We start from the raw sequence: 6,491 nt of genomic DNA, 5'->3' as shown, positions 1-6,491 counted from the left end.
TGCCTTCTCATTTCCTTGTTTGGAAGGAGCCCTTGAAGGCTCCTTTTCGGTGCTGGGGTGGGAGGCCCAAGGACTTCTGGGACAGGAGCGCATCTGCGCCAGCAGAAGATGAGCCCCAAGTGCCGGAGGGGTCACGTGCAAGCTGGGGACATTGGCCTGGGGCACTCGTGTGGGCTTGTTTGCAGCCCCATCGGCAGGAAGGGCCCTGCTGCTCCCAGCCCTGCAATCCTTGCCTGGATGCCAAGGGGCTTCCGAGTGTGACAATGTGCCACGCCCTCTTTCTTACACCCTCCATGCTCTCTCTGATGGGCCCTGGCCATTGCCTCTGCAGGCGGGTGGTCAGTGCTGCTGCTTTTGACGTTCTTCCTCCTAATGATGCTCCGAGGAGGCCTTGGAGCTCCTGTTGGGCCTTCTCCTCTGCTCTCTGGGCTCTCCCTGGTGGTCCCCTACCAACACCAACACCATCAGTGTGCCTGGGGCCTTGTCTTGCCCCAGGGTGCTCCAGCTCTGCCCTGCCAAGGGGCTTCCCCATGTGTCCTCAGGCGATTCCACAGTTGCTCATCTAGGCCAGGGTGCTTGCTCACTCGCCCTTGTGTGCATACTGGAGTAATGGGAATGGAAATTCCGCACAGGCATGAGGAAAACTGCTACTGTGAGGGTGGCCAAGCCCAGGAAGCCGAGGCAGATTGTGGAGTCTCCATTCTTGGAGACATTCAGAACCACATGGGGCAATGCCCTGATCAACCTGCTCTGTTGGACCCTGCTCTGAGCCAGAGGGTTGGACCTGACCATCTCCAGAGGTGCCTTCCAACCTCAACACTTCTGAGTTTCTGGGCCTTGGTGATCAGTCACTCATTGGTCATGATGCTCAAGATGCTGCAGAACTTCCTATCTGTGGAGCAAATAAGCTCCTTTGTCAGCTATGTGGCCCGGCTCTCCTTGCTCCACCAACATGTCTGCGCTGAGATCTTCCTTGTCACAATTGTGGCCTGAGACTGACCTATGGCCATGTGCCAGCCCCAGGAATCCCCAGTGTCATGTGAGTGAGGTCTGTTCCATTGCTGTGGCAAGCCTGAGGGCTGGGGCCACTCTCCCCTTCTCGACACCAATAGCACTCCCTTTTGTTTATCCAACTGCAGCCCCAATGTCATTGACAGCTTCTTCTGAGTGGTGCTGCCTGTGTTGGCCTGTGCCAAGAGCTGCTGGACTGGGGTGCTCCTTGCCTCCAATGGCCACACAAATTCTCTCATGTGCTTCTTGGCCTTGCTGGGCTCCTGTGGGCTGATTCAGCTCTCCACCTGGCAGCAGATACGAGAAGAGAGATGCAAGGTGCTTGCCACTTGGCTGTAGTTGTGCTTCTCTTTGGGTCATTCAGCTCTACTCCTTCTTCCCAGGGTTTTCTGTACCATGGTACATCTTTTTCTTACCAGAGAGAAGGCCACTGGGCTGAAACCACCATTCATGACGTAGGTTGTATTTTGTATGGAGGAACAGAAAGTAGCACACTGGGAATAGTGGAAAGATTGTCAACTACGTCCCACAGGGACACAACTGTGAGAAGTGTGGTTCTGAATGTCTCCAAGAATGTCCCCAGCTTGCACGTGACCCCTCCGGCACTTGGGGCTCATCTTCTGCTGGCGCAGATGCGCTCCTGTCCCAGAAGTCCTTGGGCCTCCCACCCCAGCACCGAAAAGGAGCCTTCAAGGGCTCCTTCCAAACAAGGAAATGAGAAGGCAGCCACGCAGGAAACCAAAACATACCCCGTATCATTAGCTGGGATGTTTTGCATTTCAGATGAGCTTCTCAGAAAATTACGACTTCCACAGAGGTTTCTTCTGGACCTGGGGCAGTGCAGGACCAGTATAAAATCCATCCCAACTCTTCACTCTCTCATCCACTTCGCTTGACGCCTTCTCCTTTGGAAGCAAGTGAGTTAGAAGCTCTGTCCTATTACCAGAGCCTGGGGCTGCCTGTTCTGGGAGGAGAAACGGGGAGAAGGTCTGGCATGGAGAGGGGCTGGGCTGAGGGGACTCTTGGGCTGTTGGCTAGGAAAGAGCATTCCTGGGCCTGGCTCTCTTTGCTCAGTGCCCAGGGAGACAGGCAAAGAGGCACGTGGGCCTCCCTGCACAGTCTCCAGCTCCCCAGCCAGCACGTGCCTTGTGTCCCTTGAGGTGGGTGGACAGGCTGCTCCTCATGCACCCCCGTGCTCCTCCCTGCCCTCTCTCTCAGGTGCACCTCCAGTCCCGAGACATGTCCTGCTGCAACCCCTGCCAGCCCTGCTGCCAGCCCTGCGGCCCGACCCCGCTGGCCAACAGCTGCAATGAGCCTTGTGTCAGGCAGTGCCAGAACTCCACCGTCGTCATCGAGCCCTCCCCCGTGGTGGTGACCCTGCCCGGACCCATCCTCAGCTCCTTCCCGCAGAACACCGTTGTGGGCTCCTCCACCTCTGCTGCCGTTGGCAGCATCCTCAACTGTCAGGGAGTGCCCATCAACTCCGGGTGTTGTGACCTCTCCTGCATTGGCAGCCGCTACTGTGGCAGAACATGCCTCCCCTGCTAAAGCTGCCACAGGCGGCCCCACAGAACGGCCCCCAGCAACCCAGAAGATGGTAATGGACTGAGCACAGAGATCCTGGCCATGGCTTTCAGAGAGACTGAGCATCCATGGCTCCACCTGCAAAGGATGGCAGGAGGAGGCGTGCCTGGGCTCTCTGAAAACATGGCCCTTGTCTAACTTGCCTGTTTCTCACTCTCTTTCCTCTCTCTCTTTTCTCTGTTGTCTTCTGCTCCCCTGGGCTGTGATCACCTGCTAAGCCCCATCCAAGGAAGGACGTGCTGTCCCCTCTCCCTCTCAGGGGCAGGCAGGCAAGCGGGCAGACGCCCGATGCAAACTCCACCCTGGCCAAGAGGCAAAGACTCCTAGCTACCCCTGGTGCTCCCTGCACCGTGGCCCCCACTCAGAGGACCTTCTTTCCTTCTTTTAACTCATTAAAGTTGTGCTGCATCCCAGTCTGGGCCTCTGCGTTGTCCTTCTCTCTCCAGACGCTCTCCCCAGCTGCCAGAGGGCAGGTGTCACTGTGGGGGATCTTGCAGGCACAAAGGTGAGCCACTGGCTTTCCTGGAAGAAGGGGAGGGTGAGACAAGGGCAGTGGGCTTCTTTCAAGACACTGTCCCTTGCAGCTGAGGAAGATGTCCCTGGCTCCTGTGCAGCCAGCAGCTATCAAGGCTTACCATGCTGCATCCCTGCACACAAATGCCCTCCTCCATCTTTGAGCACACCCTGCAAATGATGGAGAGCCCAACCAGTGCCCGAGTGAGTCGCCCATCACCCCATCCGCACTGATGGGTGGTGGTGGCACTGGGAGTTTCTTCTGCATCCAGCAGTACCTGTGTGCCCGGCCTGGCAGGTGGCTCTTGCTTCAGGAGGGCCCCTCTCCTGTGCCGATTATTGTAGTGGTGGTGGTGGTTGCATGACATGTTTCTCCTACATGCCCCTGTGCTCCCCCCTGACAGCTCTCCCAGGATCACGTCTGGCTACAAGACTTTGGCAGCTATAACTTCTCTCTCCCTCAACTGAGGAAGAGAGGTGGATTATTCCTCAGCCAGCTCCCTTTTGGTTTCCTACTACAATCCCGTCCTTCTGCAGCATTTCATCTCTCCTTACATTGACTTAATCTTTGTACGTCTTGCAGGGATTTTGTCTCTCCCTGGTCAGTCTGCCAGTATTTCCTCCAGCACAGCTGGAAGAGAAAGAGTTTCTAAGTGCAGATGTGGTCTGTTTCCAGACAGCTCCCTCTCTCTCCCTAGGCATGTATATAGAAACTGTACATAGGAGAATTTGCGTTATCTGCAAAAGAGATGTGTAGTCTTGTTCTCCATTTCATGCCCATTGTTCACAACATGTCTCCCATCCTTCGCCATGTGCCATTTGCGGCCTTTGCTCTCCCAAAAGGATAACTCCTTGTTTTGCCAGAGGGTCAGGACTCCCCACTTCCCCCTCCAGTGCTGCCAATCCCACTGACCCACTGCCCTGGTCCTCCCTAACCTAACACCCATGTGTCACCAGTCAATGCCAGTCCCACCAAGGCTGCTGGGAAAACATGGACCATGTCACAGTCTCCACTCAACAAGGTGCCCAGGGAACTCCCAGGAAGAGTAAGCTGAAGCTTGCCAGCTCGTGTGGTCTTCTCACTCTGCCAGCCCAAAGCCACCTCCAAACCTCAGCCCAAAGGGTGGAACAAAACAATCTAAGGGCTGCCTGGGATCCCACAGCTCTGCCTCAGGGAACCTTTTTGCTCACATTGCCTAGTGGTTAAAGCACTTGATTGGTCAAACTCAGGAAATCAAGCAGCTGCCTCTGCTGGACCTCAGGTTTGCCAGTGCCAGAACAAGGTTTTCCAGTTCTGGGAGCCTCCAACTGGTGCAACCAGCCCACAGCTCGACCTTTCAAACTTCTCTGTGTCGCAAGCGCCCTGAACATCCTTGCAGGCACTCATACCTGTTTATGAACTGCTGCCTCTTGCAAAACTCCAGGCCAGTCTGCCCAAAGGGAGCTGCACACCTAAGATAGGCAAGTAGAAACCTGCTGACAGCTTCCAGAACTGGAACTGCAGTGCTCAGGCAGAATGAGACAAAGGAGGCAGTCAAGGACACAATCCTCACAGCCATCCCCAGCAGGGCAAAAGACTCCCTGGTGACCTCTGGCCAACCAACGCACAGTCAGAGACAGGGCAACATCTCTGTCAGAGTACACATTCGTGCCAAGCAGTGTTATTTTTCTCCTGTGTGATGACACATTGCGCTGTTATTTATGGGCCTCCCCTCTCCTCTCCTCTCCTCTCCTCTCCTCTCCTCTCCTCTCCTCTCCTCTCCTCTCCTCTCCTCTCCTCTCCTCTCCTCTCCTCTCCTCTCCTCTCCTCTCCTCTCCTCTCCTCTCCTCTCCTCTCCTCTCCTCTCCTCTCCTCTCCTCTCCTCTCCTCTCCTCTCCTCTCCTCTCCTCTCCTCTCCTCTCCTCTCCTCTCCTCTCCTCTCCTCTCCTCTCCTCTCCTCTCCTCTCCTCTCCTCTCCTCTCCTCTCCTCTCCTCTCCTCTCCTCTCCTCTCCTCTCCTCTCCTCTCCTCTCCTCTCCTCTCCTCTCCTCTCCTCTCCTCTCCTCTCCTCTCCTCTCCTCTCCTCTCCTCTCCTCTCCTCTCCTCTCCTCTCCTCTCCTCTCCTCTCCTCTCCTCTCCTCTCCTCTCCTCTCCTCTCCTCTCCTCTCCTCTCCTCTCCTCTCCTCTCCTCTCCTCTCCTCTCTCCTCTCCTCTCCTCTCCTCTCCTCTCCTCTCCTCTCCTCTCCTCTCCTCTCCTCTCCTCTCCTCTCCTCTCCTCTCCTCTCCTCTCCTCTCCTCTCCTCTCCTCTCCTCTCCTTTCCTCTCCTCTCCTCTCCTTCATTTTTCCCAGGACAGGGCCCTCAAAGAGCACACTTACTTTTCTTGAATTTGAGCTTTCTAAGTATGCTGCCAACAGCAGCAGAGGAGCCCACAACAATGTTCTGTGGGAAGGAGCTGAGGATGGGGCCAGGCAGGGTCACCACCATGGGGGAGGGCTCGATGATGATGGTGGAGTTCTGGCACTGTCTGACACAGGACTCATTGCAGCTCTGACCAGTGGGATTTGACTGCAGGGCTGGCATGACAGGCACTCGTTGTACCAGGACATGTCTCTGGGCCAGAAGTGCACCTGGGAGAGAGGGCAGGGGAAAGCAGATCATGGACTTGGATGAGGAGCGTCCTATCATCACACAATGAGACATCCAAGGTACCTGCTGTGTAAGGAGGTAGAGGCTATGCAGGGAGGCACATATAATTCCTTGCCTTAGATCCCAAATACCCTGAAAAGACCAGACAGGCCCTAGAAGGTTCTGTCTAGCCCAGAGTTTAGAATCCGCTTAATCAAATCCTCAGTCTCCCTTCATACTAGTCCTTTTACCCACTTCCCACTTGCATTACAGGCTACCCCACACCTCATCACAGGACTGAGCTGAGATGTCTATTCAGGCAAGACCACATTCTGGAGGAAGAGAACAGAGCTTCCAACTCATCTATTTCACAAGGAGGAAAAGGGGATTCAAGTAGATGAGCGAGTTAAGAACTGGCCTGGTCCTGCACTGCTCCAGGCCTAGAAGAACCCTTTGTGGAAGTAATACTTTTCTGGAAGGCTCCTATGAGTTGGAAAACAGGCAGCTAATGATAAAGCCTGTTTCAGATTCCTGCATTGCTATCTTTTGATTCCTGTGTTTATGCCATGTTCATTCCGCCATGGATATTTACTTTGAGGGCTGGAATGGGAATTCCAAGAATTTCCATGGCAGGGACACTTCACTGTTATCATAAGGTGTGTCCGAAGTGCTGGAGGCTTCCCTTGCAGGCTGGAGGCATTGGCCTGGGGCATTCCTACGGGGTTGTTTTCAGCCCAATTGGCAGGGAAGGCCAAGATCCTTCCAGCCCTGCAATCC

At 55.1% G+C, this 6,491-nt stretch overlaps 1 pseudogene; it reads left to right on the top strand.

Annotated features, from left to right (window-relative positions):
* The first annotated feature begins 1,794 nt into the window (after window positions 1-1,794).
* LOC141953654 (feather keratin Cos1-1/Cos1-3/Cos2-1-like) lies at window positions 1,795-2,559 on the top strand (annotated as a pseudogene).
* Window positions 2,560-6,491: the final 3,932 nt, after the last annotated feature.

Source organism: Strix uralensis, chromosome 22, assembly GCF_047716275.1.
Source record: "Strix uralensis isolate ZFMK-TIS-50842 chromosome 22, bStrUra1, whole genome shotgun sequence".
Classification (NCBI taxonomy): Eukaryota; Metazoa; Chordata; class Aves; order Strigiformes; family Strigidae; genus Strix; species Strix uralensis.
Note: the sequence above shows the minus strand (reverse complement) of the source record. Positions and strands in the feature narration are given on the sequence as shown.